This window comes from Pezoporus wallicus, unplaced genomic scaffold (assembly GCF_028554395.1).
Source record: "Pezoporus wallicus isolate ANWC-B61680 ecotype Strahan unplaced genomic scaffold, APGP_CSIRO_Pwel_v1 contig_1181, whole genome shotgun sequence".
NCBI lineage: Eukaryota > Metazoa > Chordata > Aves > Psittaciformes > Psittacidae > Pezoporus > Pezoporus wallicus.
The window spans coordinates 2874909-2893728 of record NW_026641428.1 but is presented as its reverse complement, the minus strand read 5'-3'; the positions used below and the strand labels follow the sequence as shown (position 1 = coordinate 2893728).

The 18820-nt window shown below is 38.1% G+C and overlaps 1 protein-coding gene across 6 annotated transcripts in view; it reads right to left on the bottom strand.

Annotated features, from left to right (window-relative positions):
• Nucleotides 1-18820, bottom strand: part of CSRNP3 (cysteine and serine rich nuclear protein 3) — a 100719-nt gene that overhangs the window by 39498 nt on the left and 42401 nt on the right. The window contains exon 1 of one of the 6 annotated variants that reach the window (XM_057423755.1): nt 3502-3579. The exons of 4 other annotated variants lie outside the window; for them this stretch is intronic. The gene's annotated coding sequence lies outside the window, so the exon portion shown is untranslated. Of the gene's footprint in view, nt 1-1719; nt 1970-3501; nt 3580-18820 lie in introns of those variants that run through there. One more of the 6 variants, XM_057423752.1, reaches the window with a different exon arrangement.

Here is an 18820-nt window from a genome sequence, read left to right as displayed (position 1 = left end):
TTATAGGATGTTTTAATACAAAGATTGCAAAGCACCTTCACTGACGCTGTAGTAATATTTATAGCTGGAAAATTCTGCACTTAAAGACACCCCGAATCTCTATGACCTACGAGGCCGTGGGCTGCAGGGCCCCCTCCCAAGCCGTGGTCATAGGCAGGTATTCGCACAGGACACTGTGGTGCCGACCTGCTAGGAGCAAGAGGGGAACAAGCGACCTCCGAGCCACTGCATCCCGCCACCGCCGCGGGGCACCGCACACACTGCGGGCCCCTCGCCACCGAACAATTCGCCCGCCCCATCATTTGCATGGCCCCTCCCCGCCGCAGGGCACGCCGGGCACACACACAGAAACCGCGCACAGCGGCCGGAGCTGCTGGCCCCCACCGGCCGCGTCCGCCAGTACGGTGCTCCCGACCGGCAGCAGCCCGTCCGCACGCCCGTTGGTTTGCGCGGAGCCCCGCTCCACAGCCGGAGCGCGGCTTCTTTTCCCTTTCCCCCTTTTCCAATGGGAGCAGGAAGGGACCGCGGGTCAGCGACGGACCCGCTGCGCGCACGGCTCGTTTCAAGGCACCCACGTGAATTAGCATCACGCACAGACACAATAGTAACCCCGGCGCGGACGCAAGGCGAGCGAGGCTGCGCAGCCGGCGCGGGGTGCCCGCGCAGCAGCATTCCGAGCCCCGGCCCCGGGTATTTACACAACGCTCCTCTGAGCTAGGCAGAGGGGTGTTCATTAAGAACACTTCTTGCCTCAAATCACACTCTCACATGAAAATCACATCCTGCTCTCTATATTTGTTTTTTTTTTTCTTCTTTATTTTCCCAATCCCATTTCAAAGGCTCGGTCTTCTTCCTGCCGAAATATTACCCTCAAATCAACAGATCTATTTCTTTAAGACAGTGCCAGCATATCAAGTTTATGATTTCTGAGTGCTGGTGAAAACAGACAAACACTACTACAGAGGTTTGGGGATAAAAACTTTTACACAGTTAATTCCTATGCATTGTGATGTAACGGAGAAATGACATGTCTTCCCTCTGGAAGACAAACACAGGCCACTAAAATCTCAGGGGGGCAGTTTTCAAAAATGAAATATCATGTATAATTAACTAGGAACTACCATGAGACATAAATAGACATAAATACCTGCTTGAAAAATAACATCTCTTGCATCAATATTAGAGCAAAATAAATGCAAAGGGTTATAACGTGTCATTCCTGTGTGGATACAAAGGCATTACAAACAACACAAAACACCACTTTCAAAATTATCCAAGAAAAACGTGGAGCAAAGAAACAAATGTAAGCACTCAGTTAGATATGCTCCAGTGTTACATTATTTTTAACCAGAGTACAGATTTCCTACTGAGAAAAAAAATAGCTTCAAATACATAACAGAATAATAGATTGTTGTTACTAAATATTTTATGATATTGGTAAATGATCCATCTAGCATAAATTTAATATTACTATCCTTTTTTTCATGCACAACTGAAGTTTGAATTGCATAAGAACAATGGTAAAAATATTTTTACAATGAATCTGATCCCAGAACTTACACAATTTATTTAGCTTGGTATCACACTGATGTGCACCCTTCCGATACCACCTTATAAAATGAAAAACCACCCCTGGATTTAGTAGTAATAAGGAAATAGCAAAACCCCCACTTATATTTAAAATACTGAAGTGTGCGAAGAATCTGTAAAACAACTGACCTGTTCAAACTGCTGTTTTTCCAATCCATGCACTGTTTTTATTAAATAGGAACCAAACCAGATTGATCATCATTTTATAACGTTTGACATATTCACTGTCTTCCTAGTTCCAGCAGAATCTTCTTAAATTTCCCAGCCCCGTGTTTTATTGCTGGTACCATATGCTTTATTGTTCAGCCACAAGAGCTTCGCTCTGCACAAAGACTCATTACCTACTGCTTGCTGAGCAGCTTCAGGCTCACTGAGGCTGCCTGCATGATCACATGGGAGTTTTGTCTGAGAAAGCCAGGCATGCCTCTGATTTCACCGGCTGGGAATATTTTTATCAGCTGAGGTCTACTATCGGGAAAGAACAACAAATTCTAAGGCTTCTTTACCTCATTAAGACAACAGTCATTGTGGAAATCCTCTCAACTTTTATTATTACTCCTATCGTAACACGGGTTCAAGTAGAAATTAAGAGTTGCTAAAAGTAATTTTTCCTGTGGGGAGTGGCAAAACCCTTACATTGTCTGCATCACTCCATACATAGCGCACACTGAAATTAATATTCTGAAGAGGTAATATTTTTCCAACACTTCATCTGCCAGTGTTTATCCTTTACATAGAGGACGAGCTTCTGAACGAAAAACTGTTCCTAAAAAGAAGCCCCTTGATTTAAATTTCTCTTATCAGTCAAGGGCATTATCCGGTAATTTTTGGTCATAAAATTAGTTTTGCTGGTTTCAGGGAGACTACTCAGGTGAATAAGAATTGGCCATTTGATCAAGGATTAGTCTCAAATCCAAATGACAAATTATTCAGTACAATGGAATCTAAAGTCTTCTTGATAATAATTGGTGATACTCAGTTGGGTCGGGGTGGGGGGGAGAGGACGTTTGGTTTTGGGGGATTTTTTTTTAACACAAAATTATACATTTAAATAACATTTTATATTGTTTAATAATATTTACCTAAGCATTTTACACTGGAACAAGTGAATACCTGTATTCAAAATTACAAAAGCACTTGCATAAAAAGTTAAATATTTAATGGTGGGTTTTTTTTACTGATATATTGGTTTTTGGAACATTTGGAGACAGCTTAACACCTATTACAGAGTGAATTCCCAGAATATCCTAATTTAAAACTCTTTAATATACTGCTAGTGATGAGAAATGAACAGCTCTTCTCCATGCTGAAAACTGGTACTGAACAAATAATTAACCATAATATTAACATTGCAAAGATGCAGCTATTCTATGAAATAGTCAATTATCTCTGGAATAATTCATAAGCATTTTGAAAATATAAGATGGCAAAGAGAAACTGTGCTCTCATTAACATTCCGCAAGTGAAATACCTACTTACTCTATCTGTGATCTCCCTCCTAAGAATAAATGACAGCTTGTTGCTCATTGTTGGCATTATTCTAGTCCTATGAAAGTCAGTGGAAGTTTTGCTGCCGATTTGCATGGAAGAAGGGACAAGCGTGACAAACACAGATTCATAGGCTTTACTGCGTCATCATGCAAATCAGTGACAAAATTCCCTGTTTCTCTATTGTTCTGTGCATCTTGCTCATTGTGTATTATTAAGGTTTTCTAACAGTTGATATGCAGTCTCTATGATTACACCGAATTATAAATGATGGGTAGTAAAGGATTCAGAATTACCCAGAACTAAATCCCGCAATGAATATCTTACAGGCTTTCACATTCATTGTGTTTAATAAAAAATTCCATTATCAAGAATGAGTATATTTTAAAGTGCCACCATTTTTATCTACCCAAAGACACAGACCGAGCAGATGGTTTGTGGCTGAGAACCTTCTACATCTCTTAAGCAGGAAACACTGCTGCGTATACACTAATGAGAAGAAACGAAAGCAGACTAGCTGGGTTGCTAACAAACAGCTGGTTTAGCTACAGCTATGCATATTTTTTCCCCGGCGATATCACTGATGATGTCATGATGCCAGTGTACGAAGACATAAACAAAAGGCAGGCATTTTTGCTGCAGTAGCACTGGGGGGGGGGGGGGAAACCCAAACATTTGACAAATGGAAAGAACAAAACCTGATCAGGGAAAGAATACTATTGTCACATTTTTTGGGGGGTGGAAGGGTTGTACATACTATGGAGCACTTCTAAAATCCTGAAAGGACGTTAGAAGAAAATGCATTCAAGGACATGATACAGTTAACCAGTTAGCAGGAAAGTGCTGTTTCTGCAGGAGACAATAGCAGCAAGCAAGTCTTAATGGTGTACGAAAGGCAGCCTCAGTTAATCAGTTCTTCAGGGCTGTGGGGGGGGATCAAGGGGGCAGGAGGGAATTTTCATCCTTCCATAGTGGAATTAGGGATTTCCTAACTTGACATTTTTTGGTAGCTAATCATATTCCATGCCATACTCTGTTCTTACAGGTTTACTAAATAGAAAGAAGTCTTTGTCAGAGGCATATTGTTGACTTTCTGCCCAAACATACTATTGAGGAAGTGTGTTTCTGCTACCATGAAAGAAGTTAAAAATCATGTAAGAGTTCCACAGTGGCCGGAACCCAGGCCTCTCTTGTGGCTCCATAGTAGAAAGAACTCCAAATGAGACACTATTTTCTGGTACCTCTCCTGTAACAGACAACTTCTTCATGAGAATCCAAATTCACGTCTGTAAAACAACAGTGGGAGAAGGATATGCAAATGCTTAGCAGTTGCATCCACCCAAGGTTTCCACTGGAGTTGAGGTAAGCAAAGGCTTTCGTCAAATAAAAGGTTCCTTGCAAATCCAAATGAAAACAGAATAAAGGACTTGCTGAAAAACTGTAAATAAGGGCAAACTGTCAGATCCCACATCTGCTTAGCAGGAAAAGCAGTTCACAGGAACATTATTATGTTTTCCCATTCCAGAGAAGCTATAGCTAAAGGGAACTGCTAAGGAAATTCTGATTCTGAATCATCTCTATCATTAGTAAGGAATAATTACATAAAGCCTGGTTTATTGTACCTTACATGCATTTAAACTTAAGTACTTTTACACAGGTTATATTCACTGAAATACAGATTTGCACAGATTTAAAAAACAACCAACAAAACTCTCCAAACCAAACACCAGCCCCCACCCCACCCTCATCCAAACCACAACCGCCACCCCAAATCAGCCATATACCACAGAACAGGCTAACACCCATGACTGAACTTCAAATCATTCCCACCTTATACAACTAAACTATTTGCCAGGTATTGAGCTTAAGCTGCAGTTCAGTATCCTGTATCACAGTTGGATGAATCATATATGAATTTAAACAGTTATTTGTACAATAATTGTTTCAATTTCATGAAACAAAAAGGGGCAACTTGCACTCAATGCGTTGTTATTCTAAAGGGCTGAATCCTGTACCTTATCATTAAATGCAAGAGCTCCTGTTTCTTTAGAAAAACACCAGAAACACAACAACTTCCACACCAGCTGAGAAAAACAGGGGCTTACCAAAAGTCTCTTTTGCAGTCTAGTACCAAAAAAAAAAAAAAAAAATCTGAAGTCAAGGATTTATGAAGTGCGTCCAGTGGAACATACATGCTCAACTCCAGCCCTTGCAAACAGCATGGTTCACATACCATGGTTTGCATTTTATGAGCTGCTGCAGCAGCAATCCCAAATGCCTCAGCACTGGCTTTCAGGTTTGGAAGTAGATAATTTGTGATCGCTCCTCTGGTAAGATCTATAAACCTTGCCTACGCAAACTCCTCTCATTTGAGCTCGGGATGAGGAATGGCTGCAAACTTCCCATGGAACTCTGCCATAACAGAAGTTCTACAGAATTACAAAATGCACAGAAATGAGAGAAAATGCTGTAATATTAATTAAAGTTCTCCATCTGAAATTACTGTCAGTTTCACTGGGGTAGGATAATTTAAAGTCTAAATTCTACATATTTCTTTCTACACCAGATAAAATTTCATCAAAGTCCCTCACCCTGGCCCCAAATGTCTTGCTTTTTCTGGATGCATCACAGTCATAGCTAAACTATCTTCAAGTACTGCCACATTAACTACTCTGTTCCAAATATTGGGGGTTGATGGGTTTCAGTAGCCTGCCAGAAAGAACAACATACCGTGGGTTCCTGAATTACACAAATATGAAAAACTTAGTCATTCCTAAATGACATTTTCAACAAAGAAGTACAACCATATTTTGAAATAAGAGTCTAGTCAGTAAAATGAAGGAAAACAGGCAAAATCTATCTGAAAGGTAACAAGACAGCCTCAGCTCAACAGATGGATGAAGAAAACAGCTTATAACTGAAGGACAGCCTTGTGAGAAGCTGTTCTGATTTCCGGCCCCTTAGCAATCTCATCTCCAAACTTTACACGGTGACTGCTAGCATGTCAATATAAGTCTGACACTGCCACCTTTCACTACTACCTCTGGCACCTTTATCTTAACCCCATCAACTGGAAGAACACCACGTACAGTTTCTTCCTGACTCTTAAAAATTACCTCCTTGACCCAGAGCAACTTCCTACATCATGTGGTGCAAAGCAGGCACAGACCAAAGTGAATTTGCGGTACATACGCTGGGAGCTATACAGTAGCATACCCCTTGTGATTTTTAACACAACAGCTCTTGAAAACAACTTTGTGTTTAATGATACATCTTGTCATCCTACAATACTTGCATTTTTCTAAGAGAAAACAAACCCTCTCACCAGGGTGATATTTCAGAGGAAAATGTGCTTCCTTTCGGAAATGACCACTGAATGGTACTATGCATTAGAAGGAACTACTGTATGCAAACAAAAATACTCCTCTGTAGTAAACATACAGGGTTTCTTTCTCCTTTCACAACCTTTCTCAAAACTGTTGGTTAACTACTACCAAAATCAAAGAACGCACTGACTTTGGCAGGCAAATTAAAAGAGGTGTACTGAAAGGTGTGTACACAAGTGGCAAAAGAATCTCTTCACTACTGTTGTATTAGATGATGTGAATCAAAGCAATTAATTTGGTGTTGCTGTAATGCTTTATACAGCCATCGGCCAAAACGCCAGCAGAGCATGGAGGTTCAAAAATAAAACAAAGCAAGTTCTATTTTAAAGAATCCTATCTTAAACAAAAACAAAAAAAAAAAAAACCACCCAAACAAACAAAAACACCCCCTCCCCCAAAAAAAAACACAACAAAAAAAAAACCCCACACCGAAACCTCCACAAACTTAGAAGGCAGGAGACACTTTGAGAGATTGCCTGTGCTGCCTTGTATGTGCTTCCTAAACCAGGTTTGCTCCAGCCAGTATCCATGACAGCTCAGACACAGCAACATGATCCATGCCGGGGAGCAATTCAGATCTGCACAGAGCTGTGCTTGGTATAATTAGAAATTGCAAGACATAAACAGAAGAAACTGAGGTCCGGTTTCATTTTTAATTACCATAATACTCCTTACTTCATCTCATTTCTCTTGCTTGGTTACTAAGCACACCTTCCTCATAACACCCTTTCTCAGCTTGCAAATTTCACTTAGCTGTTCACCAGTAAAAAGTTTAAGTAACAGCTATTTGGAGCAAGCAGGATAGCTAGTATTTTCTCTTTTTCTTCTTCTCCAACTATTTGGTTCTTTTAATCCCCCTTACACCACAGTAAACCAAAAAGGCTACTGAGTCACCACAGTTATAGCAGGAATAAAATCCAGTCAGGAGGAAGCAGACCTTCTTTCCTTACTGGACTTGTCATCAGCAGAACTTTTCTAAAGTACCACTGTTGGCTAAACTAGCAACACTTTAACAGTTTCCATAGTGGAAGATAATTCTTTCATTGTTACAACCTCTGAATTTATTCATGTCTACTGTAAACACAGGTATTTTAATTTGAGCAGACAGAAATACAAATATAATAGACACAGATCTGGAGAGCAACGTACACAATTTTTTTTACATTTTAGAGCAGTTAGTTAGCTTATGAAGCAACACATCCAGCAAAGCAACATTTTCATTGCACAGCTAAAATACATAGCGGACTTTTAATCTGACAGACAAGAAGATACCTAAAATCTAAAATAAGGTTTCTGCCTTGAAGTGCTAAATATCAGTCAGGGGTTTCATTCCACAGGAAGCAAATCTGCTGCAACACTTCTTTGCACCTTTGTACATCCTACCTTAGATCTGTCATTTAAAGCTTAAAAGGACACTGAATTCTAGGTTGCATGGTAACTTTTTACTGTTTCAAATAACCTTTAAAGCATAGAAAATTATTCTCTTTTAATAATTCTGTCCATTTCCACTTGGCCAGCACTGATTTCTTCTCCTTACGTGTTATCCAGCAGAGCTTGAAAATAATGATTATTTACTTCTTTCTTCATGTACCAGCATTACTGGTAATATCAGCATGGCACTGAGAGTTTTACTGCCTATGTTGAGTATTCTCTACCAGCAGAGCACAGCACATTTTTCCCTTGTATGTTCCATGACAGCAGACTACATAAAGTAAAAGTATTTTGCACCCTAAAAACAGTGTAATGATTTCACTTCCCCTGAAATCAGTATTAAAGGAATTAAAGACCCTATCATATAGTTTTAGCATCCCAAATAAACTTCATCGTATAAATACAAGATATTTAACTTCATATAAAGTTAAAACCTGAACCACTATACTCTTACAGCCAACTCTCTACCGTGTCATTCTAATATTCTGAAGCTTCAGAAAGCAAGCCTCTCCAATCCAGAAATATACTTTCCAAGGAACACTGACTGCCATGTCTTTCATATAGGTAGAAGATCAATTAGCAATACTTAAATAACCACATTCCTATTAGCAAATCAGTGGACAGTTCTAGGATACACTGGTGTAAATCTGACTTCAATGATAAAAATGGACTGCTGATGTACAATCTGATGACAGCTTTCAAATGGTGTTCAAAGGCATACCATGGGTTTGATTTAAATACACAGGATAACTGTGGTGGTCTCATGCACTGAAACTGTGTGAGAATCACCATTTCTGCAACATGTTGAAGTTTGTTTGTAGAAGAGATTATGAAGTGACTGTTTAAGTAAGAGATCTTCCTAAAATGCATCAGGACTAAAGGCTTTTATTAAAGCATTTTTATAGCCCAAATGTCTTTCAAGATTGCATCATTTCAGAAAGATTCATGAATGTGTTTTGTTTTTTTCATAAAACTGCTTGATACCTACCAGCTGCAGGACTTAATGTTCTGGTTAGATTTTTTTGTTCACAGTACTGAATACTGAACAAACAACTGTTTAAAAAATTACATTCATAATCATACTGGAACAGACCCCAGGTTAACAATTGCTGGCTTTGTCATGACATTCAGTGTGTCAAGCCATGACACAGGCAGTTTGCAGAGAAAAGCAGTACCTAAGTAGACAAGCTGGGATGACGAGGTAAACTGAACCATTTGAGGACATCAGAAAGGGATCATACACATAAACACCTACCTATTTTTTTAACTGTAGAAGTTAATCTAATTTAAAAAAATACTGATTCCCCCACAAATCTTGTCTGATGGTGATCCTTAGATTTTCATACCAGAGGAACAGCATTAACAGCCTTAAAAGCTACATACAACCTCATATACAGCCTCAAAAGGCTCTCTAATGTATAGCTTCAGAAGCCAAATATCTTAAAACGTCAAGCAGAATACAAAGGTGAATTCAAAGCCCCAGGATTGCAGAGAAATCAGAGATCACTTGTCATGCCCTAACAGTTACGTTTACAAGCCAACTGGAAATTTTATATATGCAATGACAAAGGTGAGTTTTACAAAAGAATTTTAAAAGCACTTAAATACATTTTCAGGAACTGCTCCAAAACATTAGAAACAGCATGGGAGGTGAAAATTTTAATAGTTACCAATATTTATGAACCCACAGGTAAGTGGAAAGGGAAAGATCAGGAAGAACTTGCCTCTATTTCAAGAGGCAGAGGCAAGGAATATACATTTATGACAGTAAAAAAAAAGTGTGATGCTAAAGGAGATATGAAGAGATGCAGTAACATCCCTTTTGAAGCAGTATTAGATATGCATGAGAACAAAGAAAGAAAATATTTTTTGAGGCGAGGGTTTTGTGATACTTGAGATGGAAGATGCTAAAAAGTCTGCATAAGATTTTTTGCTTCACAGATGAGTTCAGTTAGCTATATTAGAGGAGAGACAAACTGCTTACTGGAAAATGACCTTACAGTAAAGGTCTGAGAGGGATACATCTATTGTTAGCATAGGCATCATAGAGTAACTTTTTTTTTTTAGATAAGCCAGAAAAAGCACAAATGGAAATGAAAAGGCAACTGAAAATGTAACTGAATAGAAAGTTGTAGGGTAGGGAAGGAAAAAACAAAGTGCCTTTTCAAAAATACACTGAGTGGCAGTTTAGGAGCAGAGAAGAACCAGGACTGGAAATAAGCACAGGCAAGCCAACATTTCAGAAGAGCTGAAATACGGTACACTCTTGAAGATGGGTTCTGGAAGATAAGGCTGAAATGTTTGAGATCTAGGAAATAACATTTGTATCTAATGTATATATGCAGAAACCAAGGCACATGGGTCCTAAAGTAACTGAATGAGAGAGTAAAGTAAATGAATGAGAACAGCAGAAATATCGTACTGTAACACACAACTTATGCTAGGAACATAAGTCTACCCATTAAAAAAAGTCATAAAAAACAATCTGCTTGCATCTAAAGCCTCCAGCAAACTCAGGAGGCAATATTCACAGACTGTAATGTGTGCAAAGAAAAAAAAAAAGAAAGGGAAGATATGAAAGGTATCACTTTGCTACACAAAATCTGAGAATTTGGTGAAAATACATCAATAACCTCAGACTAGCATGTGTGGGGGTGGGAAAGCCAAACAGGTTGACAGCCGAGTGAAATCTAGCCCGAACTGGAACTGAAGTGAGAACTCCTGCCTGTCCACACATCCATTGTTTTATTCAATCTAAGCATATAAACAAGGTGACTCTGTTAGTCATAGGCGCACTGGAGCCCTCTACCCCAAACCAAGGCATCAGCCAAAGCCAAAAATTCAGAGGCCCACATACACATTAAACATCAAATACAATGTGGGGGAATTTTTACTAGACACTGAGTAATAAGCAATGAGGTCTCTCAAGCTACAGCTTGATCGTGTGCAATTCAACAGTAGGAATAAAAGCTAGCAACAAATAGCAAGCATTCTTATTAGAGAAATATTACAAGGAAACTGCCAGGCACTTAATTGCTACACAACTGTTACTTTTGCTATAGAGGTGTTATTAATACTTGAACTAATAGCAATATTTCAGAACTTTTCTCTGCACTGTGAAACGGAGAGCCTAACTGCTAAGATCAGACTGGCAGCAGAGACCTGAAGTAATTTTGCATGAACAGTTAAACCCTGAAAGCCATTTTTAATGGACAATTTTGGGAGACTTTGAGCAGTTTTACTATTCCGTGCCTAGCTTCCCCATATGGAAAAAACAAAAAAAGAAAAACATCTTATTGTTACTTATCCCACAATTAAACTTTTAGTGATGAAAAATAAAAACTTTGATTCATTATCACCAGCTAGAGAGAGTCTGTCTCATTGTAAAATAATTACAGGAAGAAAAATCAATCAGGAGTTATTTTGCACTTCTGTCAACAACAAAGTATAAAAGAAAAACAAAAGGGGAGGTGGGGGTGGAATTACAGTGGCAAGTTTGAAAATTTAAGCCAGCAGTAAGTGGATGGGGAAATCTGTTTCTTCTGATACAGGGTGATATCCTGTCACCTGAATTCACAAAAGAAATACTCTTCAGATAGGAAAAATGTTAACCGTCTGGCATTATTTTAGAGCACACAAAGCAGTTAAAAGCCATGAATTTATCTTCTCAAAGATAATCCCTACTAATTGCTCTAGTTGTGGAAATACATTTGTGGGAAAGGATAATGAAGACTACTTGTCAAATTGGTCATGTCATTATTTCACTGCACAATCCAAAGAGTATAACCCAACCCATTCCTAGCATGCTGAGTATCAGCCTATAGAAAAGGACCCGTACATAAGCCAATCTGACCTTTCTTGCTAGTTTTTTCTGACCTTTCTGACCTCATTAGACTGCTATAAAGAAAATAAAGGAGCTGTAGTCTTGATGGATCAGAAATAACAGCAATGTGTCTAGGACTTTAGTACTAACCTGGACCACTGAATTATAATGCTTTTCAAACAATCAAAATGATAACAGGGATGATGAAGAAACAGACTGTTAAAATAGTTAAGTGAATAATATGGGGTTTAAGTTGCTCTTCAGCATCCTTAACTATTTATTCTGCTTTAATTTTAGATGGTTGGGTTTTTAAGGCCCCATTTGAGTAAGAACAGATATTAAAAATACAGTGTTCCCAGAATACTTCTCATTAAGCATGAATATAACTTAAGCACCTTGCTGGCCAGATTTTTTTAATGAATTCTTCAAATTCCCAGAGGAAGGAAACTCTACAGCCTAGAATACTAGTCTCTGAAGTCCCTGGTTCACATTTCAAACACTTCATCATATTATCAACAAAATATGTATCTTCACAGACAAAAGGGTAGAGATCCTATGAAGGTGCTTACTCTTTACATACCACACATCTTCTCCAGTGGAATTACTTAGGATTTTTAAACTGGCTGCCAGCCCTGAAATGGACAACTTATGCATTTTACATAATAAGAGGTACAAAATGTAGAAACTTATTTTGCTGTCTAAATACTGGGTTTTGCCATACCCAGTAATGGTATCTGAGCAAAACTCTCAAAAATGAAACCACAGCCACACAACCTAAAATACAAGTCCTAGTACTATGAGAGAAATTCTGCAGCAGTTGTTCTCCAAATTATAACGCGGGACACATGCCTTTTATCTTTTTATTCTGTATTTCTAACTTCTAGGGAGAAAAGTGCTATGAGGGAATTTATAGTCACATAAACCTTCTAAGTTCCCATATTGTGATTTCTGATTAAAAACTCTTGTACTGAAACACTGGAAAATGTTCACGGGAAAAGAGGAATTTTTCTTTCTATGACTAAAGAAGACATTGGTAGATAGGCTGACCTCAGCCAAAGGGTTCAGGCTTTATTATGCTATGCATTAAAAGGCAGGCATTGTCACATAAAATTAAATTGTGTTCCTTTCAAAAATAAGACTGTGCCATTTGTTCCTGAAATATCCTCTGTTCAGTTGTTCTGCAGTTTTACAGATCCTGGCATGAGAAAACTGTTGCATTTGTGATAGCGAGAAACATGCCCTTCAGAAATGTATAGCCTTTGGTAAATCTCTGCATGTCTCACACCTCTCCTGCGCTAAGCAAGTCCACATGCTAGCACCATGCCAGCATCATTGAAGAGGATTTATATACAGCATTTGTGCAGTAACTCTCACAGGATTTGTCCCCACCAGCTAAACATCTTAAATCAGCCAGTGGATCTAGATACTGCAGTATAGCACATAGAGCTAAGTTAGATGGTACGGTGGTTAAAAAACAACTTTATCAGATTTCTACTACAGATTTCACAGTTGTGATATCTGGGCAGCTGTTCTAGCACAATTAGGTTAGTGATTTGTGTGATCTCTCTGCTCCCCCCATTTCAGACAGTGGATGGAGATTTGAATGTGTACATTTTTCATCCCCATCCTCACTACCATCAAACCTTGTGAATGCAGCCATTTCAAGAGCAGTAGTTGGTTTTTACTTTGGCTTTTGTTTTGGGGTTTGTTTTGTTGTGGAGTTTTTTGCTGGTTGGTTTGGATGGGTTTTTGTTTGGCTGGTTTTCTTTTGGGGTTGGGGAGGGGGGAGTGTCCCTTTGTTGTTAGCCAGAGATTGGCATGTGGACAGCAATTTTATGTATGGACATGAATTAAAAAAATAAAAGCTGAATGGTTATCAGCTAGCAATTCCTCCCTGTTATGTACGGTAGAGAAAAAAACTGTTCCATCAAAATTGTATTTGTCATCTTACAGGTATGAAGAAATTTCTGTCATTTGTCCGTCCTGCAACTGAAAGAGAAATTCAAATCCAGTAAGATACAGATAGAAGAAACCACTTCAGAAATGGAAAAATGGTTCTGCTTGACACATCAAAGCATACACCTTAGCACACTTGCACTTTCGAGGCTGTGATGACAGCTGACAAGTCTGAGGAAGGTTGATCCACAGGGAGAAATTAAGTGGGCACTGTTGTGACACTGCATGGGAAGGGAAGTGTAGAATAAGAGTCCACAAAGCGTGGAAAGATAGGTTAGTGCCTGAGGAAGTTACTTGTCACTGAGGTGACAAGACGCTTGAACTGGAAGACTAACATTTTCACAAAACAGCTACAGAATAAGCATTTCTAAAGCTCCTTTAACACTTAACCAGGGGTTAACACAAAAGCCTTAGCAAAAAATTTCAGTCGTAATTCTGTGCAGGTCCCACCTATCTGAAGTTAAATTATTAATTTTCCCAGCTTGCCATTGTTTTGGAGTTTGTTTATTCCTGTGAATTTGCTACAGCAGCTAACGTGCTGTTTAAAAAGCACATAGGATGAAATTCTCCTTCACAAAAGGATGGGCAAGGAGAAAAACATCCAGAAAAATAACTAACTGTTCTGTTACTTCTGTTATTATCTCAGGTATTAGATAGGTTACTTATGCTATTTACTAAATGAAGCCTAAAAAAGAACCCCCTTTTAACTGCTTTCTTACATAGTCCAGAAACTTAATTCCAAGTACCAGATGGAGAAGCGGGGAGGGGGTGGTAACTCTTATCTTTTCTCCATCTCTCAAATCAGAACAATATGACAAAAGCTTGGCTTCACATTGCAGGCTTACGATAGCAGATATAGCCAGGAATTAGCAGTAGGCAGTAAGTGTCTCCTAGTGTCTAATGGTGACTCAGAAATTCAGGTGCAATTATATCAAGTTTTGCAAGTTCAGTAACATTATGAATCTAAGAAACTCAGTCCAGAAATCTGACATGTTTTCATGCTTACCAAAATAAAGGAAGCATTTTGTTTATTAAAAAGGCAATTTTTAAACAAGCCTAATATTCTTATCAAATCACATGGTCAGTCATGAATCACATGCTCTTCCCTGCTACGCATTATTGTGAATGAGAAAATCAGGAGGGAGAAAGACATCTTTCTTCGAGGCCAGGTTGGACAGAGCCTTGGGTGGCATGGTTTAGTGTGAGGTGTCCCTGCCTATGGCAGGGTGGCTGGAACTGGATGATCTTAAGGTCCTTTCCAACCCTAACTATTCTATGATCTTCTTATCTAAATGTTTATTCATGGAAATGAATGAGCACACAAACTGCTATACCCAAGGGCTATGTGTTACTAGCAGGTACGAGGACTAGGAGTCCAGACTCCTACAGGAATCAGGGACTTCTCTATGAGGGCTGACTAAGGTCCTTTCCTTTATCCATTAATTTGGCAATGAGTGAAGAGCTCTCCTGGATATTACCTGTACAAAAGCAGGCAACAGTCTTTCTTATTTGTGAATGTTTTGTAAGTGACTCCAGAAGTTACTCTCTGAGACGGCAACACAGATTTTCTGTGTAAATTGGGGCCAACCTGTCCTGTGCAATTGTATTTCACAAACAATTGCATTGCTTGAATTTGATTTAGGCTGCTTTTCAGGATTCTTATTTCCATTTTCAACAGAACAATAAATGCTAAAATACGATGGGCAAGTATTACTTAGTAAACAGGTTATGTTAGACACTACAGTACCTTTGAGCTCTAAAATATTACTCTTACCAAGAAAAGATTGAACAATGTGATACAACACTATTTTACAGAAATTTGATAGAAGTATACAACTAAATGACAGACATTCACGCTATGAAAAACTGGGCTCAGATTCCTAAATGGTGTACTTTTAAGAAATCCTAATATGTTCTCCTTTTCATGTAAATATTAAATTTGAATTAAAATTATTTTTAATATAAAATGTTACAGTTTGTAGACAGAATAGAACTTAATGCACTGTTTTTGGGGATCACCTCAGAGCATTATGCTCTGAATGGCTGATGCAGTGAGTCCTCACCAAGCCTCCTCTGGTCTCTAAAACCCAGTAAGAATTTATGAAGACAAGGAGGGGTTAAAAAAAAAAAAAAAAAATTAAAAATCATGTAGATACTAAGCCTTATTTTAAAAAAATTTATTTCAGTAATGACTGTATGATTAAGCCTTACATTGCAAGAATTATTTACATACCATAATTCAAAACAAGTTGAAGTTGTTGTTATACTACAACACAAACACAACACACTTCTGAAGATTTACCCAGAACTTTCCATATACATTCAGCCTGTCTAGAGAATGGCAGAAAATAACAGTAAACTGTCTGGCTTGCCTTAATGTAAATTACTTGCTACTTGAAAATTCCCCACAGCCCCCCTTCTCGGATGCAGCCACCAAAGGAATATTGGTCTATTACCTTTCTAAACCACATTTTTAACTGCACCCAGCAGTGGAACAACAGTAACACCAAGGACCCTTTGGGAAGTTTTCCTGCAGTATTTACCAATCTAACTTAATGGAGCACCTCTTAAGTCAGCAGTACTATTTTCTGCAGGGTTTTTTTTCCGTTATGTTTCTACCTTACTGCGAAACACACTTCACAAAACTTGAGTATAGCAAAAGAAAAATATTTCAGTAACTTCTTTCTTGAATAAATATTATGTGAAAATTCTAATGAATTCCTTTTCCCTTATGCAGTTAAGGAAAATTGGGCCAAGTGAGCCTTCGTTAAGCAGCATGCATCCTCCTCTCTACTGTAGAGGGTCATCAAATACTCATATGGCATAAGCTACAGAAATAGAATCAACTGCCAACTGCCTTCAGTAACACGTGATAAGGATAAAAGAAGTAATATAAGTTCAAACATTCAACAAGGTAAACAGAAAAAGGAGATCAGTAATTCCTTGGTCATGAACTATTGCCCTAGATGTGCATGTCCACATGATGCTGTACATAAGCAGCATCCTAATACATTTAGATCCATGGTCATTCATTAAAAGCCAGTTTAATGTCTGCACTCATATCACAGTTAATCTATAATCCAAACAGACCCTTCAGCATAAGGGTTAAGTACACTCATGCTTACTCATTTTTCCTTCATCAGTATATGTAGCATTTAAAAATAAGATTCTAATAACAAACACCTAAAGATAGCAATTAGACACGTTTTCCAGTATCTGAGTAAAGCTTGCCACAAATTATGAACACATTATCCAAGAGAAGATTCTATCATTTCTTGCCATTTATCAAGCATTTTAAATTACTCTGTGATGTTATTAAAATATTATACTGATTACACAGTTCTCTGAACACATTTACTATTTGAGATGTGTTGGCTAGCTCTTTGTGGCTGAATAAATCATATCCATTACTTCCAGTCTTTGGAAAAAATAAATCACATCATAATGTGACAAATTAAAATAGAATCTTTGAAAGTACCTCTTCAGATAACTTTGTGTTTCCTTTTCCAAAATATTAAACAGCTTATACTTCTGCAAGCAAGTGAAGGAAGATGCAAATATGGAATAATTAATGCATTTACAAACACAAGCAACAAGTTAGGAACATTTTTCCTGTCTAATTCTAGTCACATTGGAAGCTGCTGATGTATACTAATCCAATAGCTTTTAGCATGAATTTTAAGCATTTTTAAACAAAGTTGCAGCTGGAAGCTGGATTTTTTTTTTTTACTAATGTACTAAAATTGCTAATAAAATCTGCTGAGATGTAAAACATAACGCCTTGTTTTGTACCATCAAATGGCACAAAACTGAAACTGGACCTGTATAATTTTATAGATATATGCACATGAGTAACTGCTACTGTACTACTGACCTTGTGAACGCCAGTTTCTCTCAGGAGATTTTTAGACCTCTGAAATCATGTTTTCAGTCTGTAGACATTTCCTTAATCTGTCCTTAAAAAAATGAAATTCATGTCTCATTACCATTAAAATGATACCAATAAACTTAGAATTTCTATCAAGGTATTAGAGATGCCTTATGCACACTCACAGAATAAACAGAGAAATTGTTTGTTTGACATTAAACCAATGACCACGTTGAGGGAAAAAAAAAAAAAAAAGAGTCATAACAGCATGTGAGTAAGCCACAGAAGTTATTTTACCAAAATATTTAATTATTTCAAACAATTATTGACTAACTTGTGAAATATTTTATATTTGAGAAGAGCAGACCTGATGCTTTAGTCCAAATGATCATACAACCTTTAAGCACATAGCCAGTATGCACATTTGGTTTCTGCTACACACAAGCTACTTCAGCTCTGGCACTACAGGGATTCTGAAAACCTTCCTGTATTTCAGTGAACAGAACAAAATTCAGTAACTTCAAGGATAATTAAACATTAATCCTGCTTACCAAGAGGTGACAGACTTGCCATCTGTTGAAGTCCTTAAAGCAAGGTTTGATATCTTTCTAAAAAAGATTTTTGGATATAGTTTTTAAAAACAAAAAACCAAAAACAAACAAACAAACAAAAAAAAACCCAAACACAACAAAACCAACCAACCAAAGAAAAAAAAAACCCACAAAAATAAACAACAACAACAACAAAAAAACAACAACAAAACCAAACCAAAGAAAAAAACCATTTGATCCACATTACACACTTGTGGACATGGCTGTGGTAAAGGGGAAAGCAACCGGTAGCACAAACCAGCAGCAGTTCTGTCTTTGCTGTTACAGATGCCTGTTTGGGTCACTTTCCATTCTGGCCCCTAACACTTGTGATCCTGCTTTAACATAAAGTCAGACTCTTATCTTGGTTCAGTATTTCTGCTTAACTTGCAGAGGATCAGAAAAGCATATTAATTTCAACATTTCTGAATGTGGAGTCTGGTTTCTGCAGTTTGATCATTTTTCACCTTCTATGGCACTGAAAACTGAGCACACCTGGAGAGAGGCTTTCGGCCAGAAGTAGTAGAGACACACTTCAGATATGCCTGGAAGGTACTTTGTCCTTGCCGCTAGTTCAGAATGACATGATTATGAAAAAACTTTGGTACACATTCCAGTTAGACCTCTAGTGACTTTCATACCCTCCTTCAGCACAGATCACGGCTCTCTGGGCATACAACTCCTACAC